Source organism: Numenius arquata, chromosome 3 (genome assembly GCF_964106895.1).
Source record: "Numenius arquata chromosome 3, bNumArq3.hap1.1, whole genome shotgun sequence".
Lineage (NCBI taxonomy): Eukaryota > Metazoa > Chordata > Aves > Charadriiformes > Scolopacidae > Numenius > Numenius arquata.
In genome coordinates this window covers 3,951,311-3,967,223 of record NC_133578.1, presented here as the reverse complement: position 1 = coordinate 3,967,223, position 15,913 = coordinate 3,951,311, and positions in this window count along the sequence as shown.

The following is a 15,913-nucleotide window of genomic DNA, read 5'->3' as shown; positions in this document are numbered from 1 at the left end:
TCTTCCATCCCAAATTACCTGCTGGCCTACCTTGCTCCCTTTCCACTATCCTTTGCTTGTGAAGGACCACGGAGCACTGCTCTCTGAGGCTGCTTGGTTTTTTTACCTTCTCACTACTATATGTGCTCAGAGATTGCAGGTTTTTCAGTGAATGAAACCTACCATCTTTAAAGATTTTAAAATAAATCTTATTTTAAATGTTCAAAAATTAGCTACACAGAAATCCAGATGACTGCAAAGATTTGTGACCCAGCTTTGTTAAACAACAACTAACCAAAGCCTTAAACCAGAATTGGAAAATATATTTTTTCCCCTCTATGACTCGAAAAACACTGGTTTGGTTTCTTTTTTGCCACGGTTTTTGACTTTTGTATGCTTCTGCGTTCACATGTGCAAGTGAAGTGCTGAGTCACAAGAAAGTTTTCCAGCCCACTCCTGTGCCTCTGTGAAGTTCATAGCTCTAAAATCATGTTCATATAAAACATCTGCATATTTGGGTGCTTCTCCGAGCTCCGTTTCGCATTCAGGTCCTTTGGAGAGCCGCCCAGGACAACAACAAAGTTCTGCAGCCTTTACATGATCCGACCCCACCTCGACAGAAAGGCAGAGCGGTGCCGAGGTGCAGCTCCCGCTCCATCCCCAGTGCCCCTGGGCTGCAGAATCGGAGAGGGGGGTAGTCTTCCCAAGCAGTGGCTGATCCCATTTCACAGGCTTGGGCAGGGAGACAGCCAAGCGTAAACAAACCGAATCCTTCAACTCTAAATACCCTTGCTTCTCTTGTTTCTTTTTCCCAAAATCTTATCATGTGAACGCAGTGTAGTTTTTTAGTTTAATAAGAATAATAATGGCTCAGGATGCAGGAAAATGACTCACATGGAGCTCGTCCAGCTCTCCTAGTTGGTTCTAGTCAGGTCATGATGAATCAGATGACCCTTATCTTAGTTTAAGACTGTGAATAAAAACCTCTCCCCTCTACAACCCGGCCAATTTTTGTTACATTATGCAGCATATCTCCTTCCCCTCTCGCATTTCCTAGCTCTTCAAGTCTGCCTGTTACCTTCTCTGCAAAATTTCGCTTGCATACCTCCCTCCTGAGTTCACCTCTGAGTAAATCCTCTTCTACGCTCTGTAATTTCCCCTTGTCTTATACCTTCCCCCCCGCCCCCAAGCTCTTTGTCCTGCCTGAGCCTCAGTTTTATCGCTCTTCTAGCTCAAGACGAATACTGCCATACGCTTTCTCATGCATTGTTACACATGACCTACATCCCACCCAAGCCAAAATAGCTTTACTTGCTCTAAAACCCTCAGTGGATTTGTACCTTGGACCCTTGAGAGATTTCAGCTGTATCTGAAACCAAAGCAGAAAACAGACCCTTTTTCTTTTCCTTTTTTTTTTTTTTTTTAAAAATCACATTCATAATATAAACTACGGCAACACTTTCCAAACCAGGGATGCAAAACTGCTTTTCCTTCCCTGACTAGACAGTTCAAAGAGGTTTGGGATCAAAATTGCAGTTTTTGTCCACTTTTCCCTGCCATAAAAACAACAGATCAAATAATAAATCCCACATTAGTGACCTTTCCATTCCCTTGGTAGTGCAGTTGTGGAGACCCTGGCCTACATTACAAAGAAAGTAGTAACTGAACAAACAGACGAAAGGAAAAATAACATTTAGTATTGTTACGTGAAAGAGAAGTCATCATAGGTCTGGCTCCAGAGCAAGAGCTAACCCAGCCTAGCTAGAAAAAGACATGTTCCTGTAACAGGGGAATAGTTTTTGTTTCTCATTTCTGCCTTTTTTTTTTTTTATTGCTCAGAGACTGAGGAAAACAAGGAGGCTGCAAAAGAACCATTAACCTGCGTTACACTTGAGCAAACTAAGATTAAGAAACGATGTGGCAAAAAGCATCGGTCAACTCAAGAAAGGATTACACAAGCTTATGGATGATCAGGCTAAAAAACTGTCCCCCCAAACAGCCGCAAATTCAGAAAGTCCCTAAAACACAACTTACCAAAAGCCAGGAAGGCATACCAAAGTCCTATTCTTATACAGCTTCCCGAACTAGCCACTGTCAGAGACAGGGTACTGGGCTAGAGGGAATTTTGGTTTGGCCCAGAAAAGCCTTTCTGACATTAGTAGTTGAAGATCGCTCACTAATCTTTAATAGGAGCAGCCGGGCAGCACCAGGGTAAAGCCACGCAGACCTACTGGCTCCGGTCTCTTGCTTTAACCTCTCGCCTGCACCGTCTCACCCTCTGCCACACTTCTGCAAATCTGTCTGAAACACAGGGGGGAAAAAAACAATAAATATATTACTGCAATATCCCCCCCAGTGGAAAAACTAGGTAAAAGGAGCGCCACACCTTGTACTCCAGCCTCCCTTCCACAGACTTGTGTTTGAATGGGGCTGAGCTGGGTGAAAAGCTTGACGAGTACCATGGTCATTTGTGACCAATGTGGGTGACAGCCCTTCTGGTTGTCAAGGGTGACTGATACAACCAGCACCAGGCTTTGAGCAACCTGGTCTAGAATCATAGAATGGTTTCAGTTGGAAAGGACATTAAAGATCATCTTGTTCCAACGCCCTGTTCTGGGCAGGGACACCTCCCACCAGACCAGGTTGCTCCAAGCCCCATCCAGCCTGGCCTTGAACCCCTCCAGGGATGGGGCAGCCACAGCTTCTCTGGGCAACCTGGGCCAGGCTCTCACCACCCTCACACCAAAGAAGTTCTTCCCCACATCTCATCTCAATCTCCCCTCTTTCAGGGTCAAACCCTTCCCCCTCCTCCTATGGCTCCCCTCCCTCATCAAGAGTCCCTCCACACCTCTCCTGTAGGCCCCCTTTAGGTACTGGAAGGGGCTCTAAGGTCTCCCCGGAGCCTTTTCTTCTCCAGGATGAACAACCTCAACTCTCTCAGCCTGTCCTCACAGCAGAGGGGCTCCAGTCTAGCAGGAGGTGTCCGGGCCCATGGCAGGGGGGTTGGAACTATATGATCTTCAAAGGTCCCTTCCAACTCTAACCATTCTATGATTCAACAATCTCCAATATTCCATCTGTCTGCTCACTCCGTGTCTTTCTCGGAGCCATCCATGAGATGCACACGAGAGAAGAGCAAGTGTGTAGCCACTTCCCTATAATTACCATCCATGGCTCTATCTGCAGATAGGGATGGGAAGAAAACAGCTTTTCCCTCCTTCTTTCTGAAGAACCTCCAATTTTCTGCTGTTCAAAATTGTGGGTAGCAGACGATCGAGTTGCAACTACACCAGTGTGAAACTGCCGTTGCGTCACCGGCTTGCAGACACTGTTACAAAACTGAGGCAAGACAAGGCTCTGGGAGGTTCATAAATGTTTCAACATAACCTGAACGGAGTTACAAGGAAGCCGGGGCTAAATCTGGAGATTTCTGGATTTGACTACATACAGCTTGAAAGTCAGTCTCGTCAACCCTGTGTGGAGAAAACCTTGTCAGCCTTTAGTTGATATGCACTGGATGTTTTGTATTGAAGAGCGTCGTTGTATTTTTAGGTTCATTCAGTTAGAATCAAAAGACAGCTTAGGGGAGACAAGCCCGCATATGTGGAGTACAAAAAAAAAAATGCAAAAAAAAAATTAAATAAATACTCGTATGAAGCCCCTGTGAACGTAAACTGCAAGCCATGGTTTTCTGAGTTTAAATCCAACTGCAGCTACTAGTTATCTGCAGTTCTGATAAATATTCATGTATCATATGTTCATATCTGACTGCAGGAAAAGAAAAAGGATTCAGAGAGCTTTGTCTGCCCTATGAGCTTTTTATCTGTGCTTTACTAACCTCCTTATACTTAGTAAATAAGAACATTTCTTTGTTCAGACTTTAACACTTTTAATATCCTTGCAGATTCAGCAAACCTTTGTTCTAAAATGCTTTGTGCCCATTAGGGCTTTTGATTATAGATTACACCACCATTTGATTTTATTTTTTTTTTTTTCTCATGGGCAACATATTCTTTCATTGAGCAATATTCAGAAACTTGGAAATCTAACCTGTGTTTTAGTCTCAGGACAGGCACATTCTTATGGTAAAAACCTCCCCAATTGGACTTGGGATGCATTCAACTCTTGTATGGTTGATACTTGGCCAGGTTAATTATGCAATCACCCCAAGTAGAAGAGGACAGCAGGATACATGAGCATTTTTCAAAGACTTGTTTTCAGTACGGAGACAGTTTTCTGGAATCAAATAAAGAAAATGGAGAATGTCTGTGATTTACAGTGAACTGGCACTCTGAAAATGCAAGGATTTAAAAGATCAACAAGGCCAAATTTGCAAGTCATTTAGGGAATGATTACAGTGTGCGTCGACGTATCCAAGTTAGCTTTAATCAAGCTAACTTGGGTACCAGCAGCAGAATAGCTGTGGCAGCAGTGGGCTTCGGCGCGAGCTGTACAAGCCTGCTTGCGACCCTGGATGTCTTCTCAGGCAGTTGGCCAGACCCAACGTCCATGCTGATATGGCTCCACTGCCATTGGCACACCTGCAAGCTGAGTTAAAACCAGCTCAGTTGGGCCTGGACATGCTGCAACCCCTCTGATGGCTTGTGGAGAACAGGATTTGGCTTCTTAGACCCTGCAGCCACACCATCAGCCCACGCGAGGAGATGTGATGTCTCAGCATCCCGTAACGTGCAAGAGAGTGAAATGATCTTTTGGTCCTGCCTCTGTATGGATTGGTCATGTAATATAGAGGCCCTTTCCCTTAGTTTGGATGACTGTCACAAGGCTGCCATCTAAAATGAAAACAGCTTAATGCAAAGGCAATGCCAGCTCTCAGCATTTAAAAATTATGAGCCAGAACCCAGAAAGTCAGAAGACTGGCTTGGAAATCACAGCAGTTCAAGAGACAAGAATTACGTTGGTTTTAATTGTTCTGCTGTAACTGGATTCATGTTTTTAAGCTTTTTCTTAGTAAACACATGGGCTGGAAATGTACTTTTAAAAGGACTGCATGTTCAGATTGACAACCTTCCCTAAAGCCCCAACTGCTGGAGTAAAATGGCAAATATCACAAGACTCCTGCTAAAATCACAAAAGTTGCCAACGCTAACCCTCCTCCCCCTCCCCAAATCTGGCTTAAAATGTGAACAATTTAGTAACTAAATCCCACACTGTCAAATAAACTGGTGATTCTGGACACCTCTAAATAAACTACAGACACCTCAAAAAGACCTGGTTTTGCAGAGGGCGTGTGCTCAGTTATAATAATTTAGGCCAAAACTGTTATGAAAAGAATGCAACGATTCCGATTTAACATTAGCCAAAAGGTTTGGAAATTATTTTTGCTGAACTCCAAGATGTCCTCAGAGATCCTCACCAAAGAAAAAAAAAATACAACAAAAAAATCCCCACAGTAGGAATGAGCAGCTTTAAATTTGTATTTTAACATTTCCCATGGCCCATGTACGTGCACGCTCGCTCTCTCTCTCCTTCCCCATTCCTTCACCGTCTCTGCTGGTCAGAAGATAAAGCCATCCTTGTCATCTTCTACTAATACTAAGAAAGGCAGCAAGAAATAAAAAATCAAGTCCCTGTCATATTCCATCGAGCACGCTGGCTAGATACGGATGTCTCGCCCCCATTTACAATCTGAACCAAAAGATTTGAAGCCAAGAAAGCAGCTGGCACAATAAAAACAGTAAAAGCTCTAGCTGGCACCTCATGCTGACAATGACTAGCCAAATCTCCATGGGGAAAAATGCCAGTATAGATTTCTGTGACAAAAACAACAAAATAGATTTTTGTCAATGTACATAGATTTGACAGGAAGTCAGACAAATCTATCAATAATGAGTGACATATATCTGCAATATTCCCAAACAAAATGGTACATTTGAAGACAAACTGAGAAAATAATTAATTGTGTTACGCATGACACATATTCATCTGGACTTTTTGATCACAACGCTGTAATTCATTAATGCAGGTTATGCTGCAGTTATCCTAGGAAGAACTGACCAGATACACCAACATATTTCTAAGTGCTTTCTAAAGCAACCTTCAAAATACTGTTATTTCAGAAAGGGGCAAATTACTTTTAAGGATCTTGCTGTTAAAAACAAGCCTTTATGAGAGGGAAACCTGGATTTCCAACCCTGGCACAAACTTTTTAACCAGCATCTTTATTTCCATGCTTAGAAGGTGGAAATAATATTAAAAAGTGGATACCAAAGAGTTTCTATATAGTCTTTTTCCTGAGAGATTATATGTTAAAGGTGCGTTACACAAATGAAAATATAACCAGTGCTCTGCTGTCACCAAACAACGCTTACAAGAAACTGCCATTTATTTCACAGCCAGATGTGTGCTGCACCCACACAGAGCCCATAAGAACCAAGTGGCTCTCTTTTTGGAAAGACCTCAGCTCTGTAACAACTTCATGTAGGAAAAAAAAATTAAAAATTAACTATTTAAGAACTTTCATAGCTGATAAACTGAATCTAACAATGTTTTTATATTACAAGCCAAGCTGCTTATCACACATAGCACCTTAATGAGTACATGGTGATGAATTAGGTATTACAGATCTCCAGGCACACAGATTTTTGCCCAACTTCTGGCCAAGCATGGGAGAGATTCTGACAGAGCTGGGAAGATATGATTGGGTTCAGAAGCCACAGTGATTTGCTTAAAGTGACTGTCTAGCAAGACAGCTATGCAAACAGATGGCAAGACCCAGATAGAAAATGCTTTTTAAGTGAAAAGACAGAAACTCATGAAAAAATGTCTTACTCATATAAATTCTATAGAGACTTCAAAAACATCTGAAGTAGTTGTTATACATAAATGAACTAGATGAGCCAAAGTCATCTTTACTTGGGAGGAAGTGTGTCAAACACACTGCCCTGATTTACCACGAGGTACGCACTGCCCTGTATTTCAGTATAAATTAGAATAGTATGAAAGCTGTAAAAAGCGACCCAGACACTAAGTGTCTGACGTTTACTCTAACAATCAAAAAGCTCCAAAGATTTGGGAAGTCCCTACTCATACACAGTTCACTGACATGGAGAAGACGACAGGACTTGCCATTCCTGTATCCCAGAAGCCCCCAAGTCAACAACTATACCATGGATAGAGAAGCTTGTAATGCTCTCTGAAAGCTACAGCTTTTCTGTAATAATTTATGATTACTGTATATTGCTTTGATAATCATGATGTTTACAGCCTAAACATATTTGGTAAATTTAATAAGAATCCCTGAAAAAAGCAACCAGGAAAAGGAGGATGCAACACAACCACCACCCAGCAAACATTTTTGGGGAAATTAAGAGCCAATGGCTGAGCCATTTCAGCCAACCCTACATTTTGGTTTGGATCAAGGAAAAGGAAACCTATGGCAGGTTTAAAACAAGTCTTGCTCTCAAGAGAAGAGAAAATTTTAAGAGGAACCAGGGTAAAACTTGAGTACTGACTAAGGAGAGCTTGAAGGAGGCAGGCACTGGGAGTAATAAACCTTGACCTGAGTTCATGGCTGTCAATAGTTGTTTTAAAATATTTTTTTTTTTTTTTTAACACTGGACGCAAAAAAAAAAAGGAAATATTTGCATAATTTAGTCTAGATACTTAATTTCTGCCAATAGCAGCATTAACTAAAATCAGTGAGATAGTACCTTAATACCTCAGAAGGTCTCTGCCCACTTATTTAGACATAATTAGTCTTTCCTAATATTGCAAGAAGTCAGGTTTTTCACTCACCCTCTACATGCAAGTATGTATCCACAGGCAGACACAACTAGGCATGGGTCCCAGGTGGAGAGCTCAGATGCCTGGTCCAGACAGCAACTGGGGGCCGTGGGGGATGCTGTGAGCCGTGACCCACAGACCAGCCTCAGGCAGGGCCACTCCACCAGCTGCTCTTGGGGAGTGAAGAGAGGTAGGACTGGACCTGGGACACAATGAGGTCCTCAAAAGCTACAAATAATTACTGCCAAAAAAAAAAATGTGTTTGAGACCATCCTTTTCTCTGAGCATTTTACCACCTCCATTTTTTTTAATTTTTTTTTGAGAAGCTTTATCAAAAAATGTGAATCTACAGTTTTGAATACATTCAGTTCTGTAAGGTAATTTCCCCTTCAAAATGGAAAAACGGAAAAGAAGTAGGTAATGCTTTAATTTGTTATTAGGAGTAATTACTGTCTGGCCTCGAGGGGTTACTTCTACATTGGTTTTAACAAGAAACCCATTTAACATATATTTATCTTTGTAAATTGTCCTGAATGATCAGCAAATACCTAATCATCTGCAAAAAGCTGTTTAAAACATCCTTACCCTGATAACAGGAAATTATAACCTATGAGACCAAAGAAGCTGAAGTGGTGGTTTAAACCATGATAGACATTTGCGAGAAGGCAAGAAGTAGGTATTTTCACATGTTTTCTTTGAATCTTTTTCTTTGGCTATTAACACATCAGGAATAGATCTATTGTGTTCCTCCCATAGCTGTGCATAGCAAAGACAGGCAAGACCCTGCATCTGGAGCCTCCTGAAGTCCTTGAAGAAAGGTGAGTTTGTATGCTGAACCATCTAAGCAATCCCAAAACCTTTGCTCTGGATGTTTAGAGGAAATGAGGCCAGGATTAGGCCTTACAGGAGGCTCACGAGTGCTGCAGATAAGCAAAACACCATAAATGCAGAGAAAATCTCAGTACTTGAAGAATGAGGGGCTCCCTCTCAGCCTTCAACCCTTTTTGTATTCCAAACAATTGCAAATTGTATTTATTATTTATTCAAGGCCCTGTGACATGGTTAGAGTTAAAACCAGGCTAAAATTGGACCTCACAGCTTTGCTTTGATACATGAAAACAGACGTGAATGTCACATCATTCCTCTGCCCTGCTTTCTCTGCTCATGTGAGCAGACAGGGGATGGAAAAATACAATAATTTTCCTCTCTAGGGACTGCATAGCTCAAGGGATTGGTAATAGCCTTTCAGCCCTAAATCAATTACTCAGAATTGACTCAGGTTGTTAGTAACTGAGTTTGTTTGTTTGGCTGCATAAAATACGCAAAATATATTCCCTCTCACAACGAATGTCATTTTTGCTCAGTACAGACCAGAAGCCAGAGACGCTTGAAGGATACCTTCCCACCTTTTCCTACAGACTTTGAGAGTCTAATGAAACCAAAATCTAGGAGCAAAATGTGGAAGCAATCAATATCACTTGTATATAGCTAAGACTACCCACACTCTGGACACAACACTCTCAAAACTTTCTTTACAACATCCCCCAAGTTAAACGAGCTCACCCAAGGTCTGAGACTGCAAAAAGCCTCAGACGAGCAGGTCTATGAGTTTGCGTTTAGAAAATTCCAAAAAATCTGCTTCCAAGGCATTCTGTTAATTAGGAACCGGTGTTTCTTTTTCTCTAACAAAAGTAAATATAATTTTACACAGACAAAATTTTACCTTTCATGAGGCTTAAGAGATTCCTTAACTCCATATTAATTCATATAGGCATGATAATGAGCCAATAAATATCCAAGTGCAGGTAATATTCAATCTTCACCAACGTTTAACAATAATCACCAGTTCCGTGACACTGAGCTGACCGTGGATGCAGAACGGGAGTATAAAACAGCTGAATGTTTGAAGGGAAGTGTTCCCATGAGGGTTACCAACAAATACCAGGCATTTTTTTATGCACTATTTTGCTTTTTCTCTTTCCAGACCCAGAGCACAACCAGGAAGTGCTAAAGCATGTGAAAATTTGTAAAACAAACACCAGAAGTTTTCAAAACTTTCACAAACCTCAGAAAAGTTTATGTTTGGGTTGAGGAATGAAAAAAAAAAAAAAAAAAAAAGAGAGAAAAGAAATAAAAAGAGAAAAAAAAAGAAAAACCAGTTCTGGTTCTTATTTCTTCTAGGGTGGTTCAACTGTCCCTAGTTCATCCGCATGATTTTGCACTGGGTTGACACTCAGCAGCCAGGGGTTTTCAAGAGTGGATGTTTATGAAACAAATAAACCCAAAACAAAACACTAAGGAAAAAAAAACCTCCAAATGACAATAATTTTTTGATGGATTTAGGTCACACAGAACTGCAAAGGAAGAAATTTTTTCTACCCTTACAGATTTATTCTAGGCCCAAGACCCCAAATTGGCCTTAAAACCAAAATTGTTTAAGAGTTTGGTCTGCAGTGGAGCGCTGTGAAGAGAAGCACTGATGTCCCAAGAGAGACTGATGGGGACAGGGGCAGGTGGGAGAGGGGGATGAGGGAGCAACACTGCCATTCTGCCCCGAGACAGGAGCACAGACATCACACACCTCCTGCCCCACCTGAAATCCAAACCAGCCCCTGGGCTCAGAGTCTGCTTTATCACACAGTTAGTAAGTTCTGCCTACCAGAATGCAGACAGGAACCTATTAAATATCTGTATCACTCACAAAACTGCAGGAGGGACCATAAACAATACATATCTTTTTTTTTTTTTTTAGTTGGACAGATGAAAAGATTTTTTTCTGTAGAAAGTCCAGAAACTGTTTCCAATTTTTTAAACAGAGACATAGATGCACGGACACATGCAGACCATGGCAGCAGATTTTTTAGCTCAGACGTATTTAATACTTTTAAAACGTGGGTCTTACTTCCCTGTTTGCAAGGGCAGGTCTGTACAGACAGGACAAAGCCCGTCCTAAATTAGTTCAGTAGCAAAAGCAGAGAAAATTAGTGCGACAGGTTTCAGGAGCAAGCTGGTGGCTGGAACCCAAAATTAAGTGATGAAACCTGAGTATGGGGCGGCATCACAGCTAAACAGATGCAGGTAAGACCTCCAGGTAGGGATGGAAGTGATCTGCTTGGGTGAAAGGTTGGGCAGCACTGACAGTAAAGGAATTTATTAGCAGGCATTACAAGAACTGGCCATGATTGTAAAAGTCTTTTCCACCCAACCCAGATTTTTCCAGAGCCTTTCACAGTGCTGCTTTAAGAAAAAATAAATTAAAGACCCTGCAGTGGTGCAGGAGCTCACAAAAACCCTTTAGAGAGGAACACAGCTGGCAAGTTTGAAGCACATCCAGGTTAACTCTTGTACACCCCAAGAAATCAGAGAGAAACTTCCAAAATTTTGGCGGTATTAGAACTGGCAAGAATCCTAGTTTGGGAGAAGTGATTAGATGGTCAGTATCTTGCAATTTCCACCACTTAATGTCTTCTGCTTTGACGCAGGGGCTAAACAAGAGGGGCATCCCTACAAAGGAGTAGCTACTGACTTGCTACCTATGTCTCGAGGTCCATTCCTGGCCTCGACTCTGTCCTCTGGTACCGTGGGTGTGCATGGCTAACGTCACCCTCCACCATAAATCAGTTATTGCCCTGGTTGTACTCACGTGTGGTAATTATTTTAAAGGATTTATGGCAGGGTTTGCTTTCACACCACGGGACTTGCCTGAGCTGCAGGAATGACATTCCAAGCTTTTATTTATTTCTTTATTTGCCAGACCCTTAACGTTATTTCACTGTAGCTTTTTGGCACATGAATTTATGGCACTGTCTAAAACTCTAATACTTCTCTTTGAATATACTTGTGGACGTTTCTGATCTCACTTTAATTGGGCATGCTTTAGGCTCACATAAAATATTAACATCTTAGCCAATGAAAGTCAGCGCCCAAAGCTCAGATGGTTCTAAAATTAATATAACCTTGTTTCTTGCTCACAGAAGCCACAAAAGATCAATTCCAGGATAATTCTTTTTCAGTGTCTGATAGTTCATTTTATCCGGGCAAAACATGCCTGTTTTGTGACCTTCTGGACATGCTGTGATGCACATATATTGTCTGTAGAGTTGAAATAAGGACAGACTGAAACTTTTGATATAAAGATTATTCAGGGAGAGTTTGATTATTCCTTCAGCTGACTTATTCTGAGGTACACATGCCTAACGATTTTTGCATCTCAGAAATCAAAAAGTCTATTATTATTTTAAAAGTTAAATAATGTTGATATAACTCTTGTTTATTGGCTTGGTTTTCCTCAGCAAGGGGATTTGTACTCCTGCAGTGTCTCTGTGTCCATCATTCCCATCGCTCCATAATATAACCCCACACAAGAGAAGTTCAAGAAACTCCTATTTAGAAAGTACCTACAGGTTTCCTAAACACAGTCTGACAAGTGGAGGAATAAAATTCAGTGGGATGACCATGTGATGCTATAGCTGCAGCAGGAGCTCAGCAGTCATCTTGCTAGGCACAGAGAATTGGCACAGGAAGAACCACAGGTAAGAAAGTTTGATGATTTCTAGTGTTTATAATACTTTTTTTTTTTTAAACTTTTCTTTTTTTAAATCCTTAAAAGGATCGGTTGGTCAATCATAAGAATAGAACTGCTGTTGAATTTGGAACAACCCCTTTGGAACAGAGATAGCCAGGTTCAGAAACCAAACCATTAAATGTATAAAATATGTACTTTTTTTTTTTTTTTTGTGGGGTGGTGGGGAGGAGTGAATTGCTTTAAAGGAAACAGGACTTTTCCTAAAAAGAAAAAAGCAGTGGCTGAAGAAAGAAAATTTGATCATGTTGAGCTGTAATAGGAATGAGCACTTAGTAATATTTTTATTGTTATTTTTAATTTCCTCTATTTGAAACTTGGAAAAAATGTTTCACTCTGGGAATAACATTCAAAACATGAAAACATTCATCATGTAAACTTCTGCTAACTCCTGACACCTCTCTTGTCCTTCCATACCACAAAAAAACTCAAAATAAACATGAAATTAAGTTCTGACCCCTCCAGAGACCTCACAAACTCCTCTGGAGGTTTTGCCATTGCTGTTCCTTTTACACAAAAAGTTCTCAGATGCCTTTCTGATGGCTCCAGCATGCAACCCTGAGATAGATAAGCTCAGAGCTGGGGAACGGAGCCCAAGTCAGGAATTTATGGGAAAGCATGCGGAGCAGATGGTGGAGGAATGAGAGAGGAAGGGAGCCACAGCTGAGAGAGAGTGAGTGTTGAGACTGTGTCAGATGGGAGAAGGAGGAAAATTATGCTGATCTAGAAATGTACAGTGGAACTCTTCAATATCGATTTAGTAAATAACTAGGCAAAGACATCTCTCTCTTTCAGGTACTTTAGGGCTGCCATCTTCGTCATGTATGTGCAATCAACATCTTAATCCTCACTACACCCCTAACAGGACAAAAACGCTGTTACTGGCCTTTTACTGGCCCTGGCATCTCCTTATCTAGTGCCTCCAAACCTCACATTTCAGGTCAGCTTCAATTCAGTTCTTCCTAACTGGGACCTTTCATCCTGCTCTCCACCCACTGCTTACCATGGTTATTGAACTCCCATCAGGATGGCTTGAAGCTCAGTTTTCAAAGACATTTTCATTCTTTTTTTTTTTTTTTTTCCAAAAAAATAAAGAGGCAGAATATCCATACATATTCAAAATGTATTTATAATAATAGTTATTCTTAATGATGGTTAGTGAAAAACTAGTTTCCCTCATAGAATCATAGAATGGTTAGAGTTGGAAGGGATCTTAAAGATCATCTAGTTCCAACCCCCCTGCCATGGGCAGGGACACCTCCCTCTGGAGCAGGTTGCTCAAAGCCCCATCCAGTCACAAAAGAGTTATTCTCTTTCTACATGTAACGGAAGAAAAACAATTACCCTTGGTTTACAAATTTGATTATTAGGCACGGATATAATTTTCAGCACACACCACAACTGGAACTGACAGTAAAGATACCTAACCTTTAAAAAGAGAACGAAAACTTAAAAATCAACAAAAGGCTCTTATTGCTTGTATTTTAAAAAATACGTCTGCTTGTCCTTTTTCTATTTTCAGCAAAACCTTAAGCCTGATTTCACTGAAAGAAAGTCTCTTTTAAAAAGAGCTGTACTTTTTAAAACCGAGTCTGCGTGTGAGGCCAGACAGCCGCTGAAGAGGAGAAGCAGAGACAACCCCTTAATCCTCACCCCCAAATACAGGACCATCCAAGCAGACGAGAGAAGCCTCAGGGCTGCTCAGTTTTCCCCCACAAGCCGAAATCCCTGCGTTTCCCTCCGCCTGGTGATGCCCAAAAAGCGCAATCAGGTAGCTCTGCTTTCCGATGCCAAGATACTCCCCCCGCTCCCCTTTCTCACGCTTTCCACCCCCAGCCTGGTGCCAAGCGGTGGGCAAGGAAGAGCCAAAATCCTGCTGCCAGCAACAAAATGCTCTCAAGGGCCAGGTACAGATTTCTTTGAGCTATTTCAGACCATGCCACCCGCCTCAGCATATCCCAGCAGAAGCTAAAGGTATCGCGGCTGTCAATAACGCCACGGTGTCTGCTATTAAGTGTAAGATCAAAGTGACAGAAGCTGTCCTCATTTCCACCCACCGGAGCCTGGTGGTGAGAGCTGGCCTGGCTTCGTCAGGGAGCAGGCTGTCATGCAGCAACAAAAAAAAAAAAAAAAAAAAAAGAGAGAATAACACAAATAGAATGAGCTTACGGGCTGAGATCTCGTGAAAAAAAAAAAAAAGCGATGCTGGAAAGCACATTTGGGAAAGTCAGGAAGCAGGAGCTTGTGCAGAGCATCAGAGTCCGTGATGCTGCTCTGCAAAATGTTCACAACCTGAAAGGACATTTTCTCTCTCACACCCTGAGTGAATACATGCTATTTTTTTGTCATAAAAGGGCCATTATGGGCTTTATGACCAGACTTTTAATGGTAAGTTAGGTGCTTAAGAACATAGATCAGCATTATGTTTTTAAGAGCGCTTTTAGACACCTAAATGTTTTCTTTAAATCTGGCTTTGAATACCACAAGTGTCCTGGTCTCTCCTTATAACTCCTGACATTCAGTGCTAGCCACATCCTCAGAGATGAAAAACAAGCAAGCTTTCAACGCTTACTTTCCTACACTTCTTGACAAAGTTAAAAACATTAAAACGACCCTAAAACTAGAACAAACTCTGTTTCACCTGTGACAAACTAGTTACTAAAATCCCTCCGGTTTTCAGAATCATCAGGATTCAAAACAAAAAGAAGCGATGAGTTGAGTAGCACAGCTCGATCCCAGTCTGAGGGTTAGAGCTGACAACATATTTATACCCCACGCAGGCAGAGATTACTGGATGGAAGTTGTCATACACAAAAGGCCAGACACCATGTCATTCAGGACACCCGCCAGTTGTTTCTCATGATACAACGTGGTCTTCTGGGAATATTAGGGAGTACACCAGTGACTACTGGAATTGCAATTGCCATTTACCCTCCAGTGCCAATAAAATAAAATAAAAAAAAAAGAGAGACTGTTTTAAAGGGACAAACCAGTGAGTGGTGCACTTCAAAAAAGCTGGGAGAGCCAATACGAACAGCTGCCTGGTTTTAAATGACATTTTCAAACTTTTGAGGTCTAAGCTCAGAAACTTGAAACAGAAATTTCTGTTTTCTGAAAGCGACTTTTCACTTGCTCTCTGCCCTGCCATTTCAGTGCTTTAATTTCAGACCCCTGACAAAAGAGAGAAATTTAAAAGTTTTTGAAAAATAGCAAGATCAAGATGGAAAAAACCAACCCCAACACCCTGCATCAAAATCTTTTATGAATATTAATTAAACTTTCTATGTGTCTGAAAAATTAGTTTGCATTTTGGACACAGTTTTGTTTTCTTCCTTTTTTTTTTTTTCTCGTGCAAGCCAGTTTGCCCATTCCTCATACAATTTTGCAGTTTTCAGCCCAAACAGAGCCACCTTCATACCCACACATGGACACACCTGAGTCTGTGCCAGATCCCTCACGTGCATGGTCCAAGAGGGATAACAAGAAATATCATTGAGGTGGTGAGGGGTAAGGGCAGTGTTCTTTTGACTAGCAGGCAGGCAAAGTCAAAATTTAAAGTGTTTTTTTCAGACAAAGCGTCTCTGACAAGTGCAGAAGGATTAATTC